Consider the following 2,650-nt stretch of genomic DNA (forward strand, 5'->3'; position numbering starts at 1 on the left):
GCATCCTTTCTAAGGATATGTAGAAGCTCCTGGGGTGGCAGGAGGGAGCAGTGTGTGTCAAAGTTTGAGAAATATAAGAAAATATGGCAAAACTAAGGTATAGGACTGGAACTCATGGTTTGGGAAAGAAATGAGAGTTGATACTGGAAACTTAGTGGGGCCGAAGAGAAGGGGGCCTTGTTTGTCCTGTCAGAAGTTTAGATGTTTATCCTGAAGGCTGTGGGAAACCCTAAAGAACAGTGAGATGGGCTTCTGGTTTAGAGACTCACTCGGACCTCCATGTGCAAGGCACTTGATTGGGTGCAGGGTGAATTGTAATCTAAGGTTCCCACTTAAGTTATAAAAGGTTGGACTGGATTTTGCAGATCTGAGAGAGAATGGGTGGGGCCTGGTGACCAGTTAGAAAAGGGAGGGCAGCAAGCGTGGGTGACAGTTTACAGCTGCATCTTTTTGTGAGATACAGAGCACAGTAGGAAGGTATTGGGGGTGGTGAGAGGATCTTACTTCATCTTCAGTGCTTTAGAGGGGCCTGGTAGACAGGTCTTGGCCCAAGGTTCATATCTGGGCTTTTGGGGAGGAGAGGTGTTTGAAGGCATGGGAGAGACTTAGGTTACCCACAAGAAGATCCAAAGAATCATAGGTCTGAGGGCTTTTTAAGTGGGTATATTGAGGAAGTTTATAAGCTGAAAGAAAGCAGCCAACAGAGAAAGGGTGTGAAGATGTAGGAGAGGAAATGATTGTTCATTTGTTTTCAAAAAGCTGAATACTTATCGTGTGCCTGGCCCTTTTCTAGGATCTGGGGTTCTCACCATGTGTTACCTCTTCTGCAAGGACAGTTCAACTCATCCCCTGGTGAAGAGAAGTCAGATTATTCTTTGCATCCCATTCAGATGTAGGAACTGTTCTGTACCTCTGAAGGGACTTTACTTAAACAGAGTAATAAGTTAGAAATCAAAAGAAATTAGAGCTGAAAGGGACCTTAAAAGCCACTGTACTTAATTTTGCCTAATATTTTACATTGATTGTCAGAAAAATGCAGAGCCCATACTCTTCAGAATTCCTTCACTGAACTTTCTTTATGACTTTCATCCAGTGGGTCTAGCTTGTAAATTTTGGCCTCCTCCTAAATTTGCTTCTTCATCCACATTACCTTTTTCCCCGGCTATGGTAGAAACTCCTAGGTGGTTTCGCGGCCCCTGGTCTCAGTTCGTCTAAGTTCATCTGCCTACTCGGGTTGAGTGATCTTCTAACATGACAAGATATGCCTAAAATAATGCTGCTAATGGCTTGCCCACACAGAGTTACTGCATACTAGCCGCCCAGCGTGTGCTCTGCACAGAGGCCTATAATCTGAACTGTGCGTGGTCAAGCCTCCTGGGCTCTGTGGCCCTGAGGAAGGGGAGCGTTTTGTGATCACTCCCTTTATCTAGTCGGTCCTTCAGCAGCGGGGAGCCTTTTTCTAATCAGCGGAGGCACCCTTACTCAGCCAGTGGTAGCCCCAGCCCTCACCACCTGTGGGATACAAGCCATGCTCTCTCCCAGGCTTGCTTGGGCCAACATCTCTATTTTTATTTCTGTCTCTTCTCACACTTGGACCCCTGGTCTTTAGTCATCCCCACCTGCAGTATTTACAGTGCCCAGCAGCTGTCAGGCTTGAGTGTTTTGCACAGGTGCTCCCTGTGCAGTTAATGCACCTCCTACTCCAACTCTGAATAGCCTCATCTGTCTTGATTGTACTTCAGGGTTATCATGAAGCCGTCACTTAGATATATCTTTTGGCCTCCATAGGCACCTCTGTGCATAAAGGTTATGGTTCTTTATCTCATGTCATTGAAATTTTGAGTTTTTAGATCTTCCTCCTTAATGAGGCTTTAAGGACAGGAGTCATTTCTAATCTTTCGCACAGAACAGATGCTTTTTAATGGTGATAAAATGTATGGTTTAAATGACTAATTTTACAATAATTTTGCTTTATCTTCTGATAGCAATAAAGTTTCCAGATATTGTGTTCCTGCGATAAGAAATAAAGATGTGACCTTCCAGTTGTTTAAAGCTCATCAATGCTGTGTAAGTGCGTCGGGTGTGCTAAGGAATGTGGAGCCAAGTGGGCTAGTTGTGTGAGAGAGAGACTTAACTATGTTAAGAAAAATAAGCCTTCATTGTGTCCTGCCAACATTTGATAGTTGCTTTTGGGGCAAACTAAAGCAATAAAATTTTAAACTGTTCCTCCCCATTAAAGGGATTGAATATTTGGCCACTTTGGTGCACCTGTGTCTTGCGAATTGTCCAATTGGAGATGGAGGTTTAGAAAGTGAGTTTCAGTCTTGTTTAAGTCTCTTCCCATCGCACTGGTCTTGTGATTTCCTACACACCATGTTACTTCCTGTTATCTTTCCTTGGTGTTGTTCATGCCTGGAGTGTCTCCTGTACCTGCTCAAACCTTGGTCCATTCTCATTTGTACCATGGAAGTTTGTCATGCCGGATACTGTCAGAACTAATTTTACTTAAGTTTGTGTTAATGTGCAAAGCACACGTTTTGTATATTGTCTGTTTTTTGTGTTTGTTTATATTTTTATTGTTTCTCTTCAAGAAGTATTATGAGTAGGGAAATAACAAGATGTAAAGAGCAAAAAAGTCATCATTCTATTT

Source organism: Mesoplodon mirus (genome assembly GCF_964341445.2).
Source record: "Mesoplodon mirus genome assembly, contig: SUPER_3_unloc_9, whole genome shotgun sequence".
In the NCBI taxonomy this organism is placed as follows: domain Eukaryota; kingdom Metazoa; phylum Chordata; class Mammalia; order Artiodactyla; family Ziphiidae; genus Mesoplodon; species Mesoplodon mirus.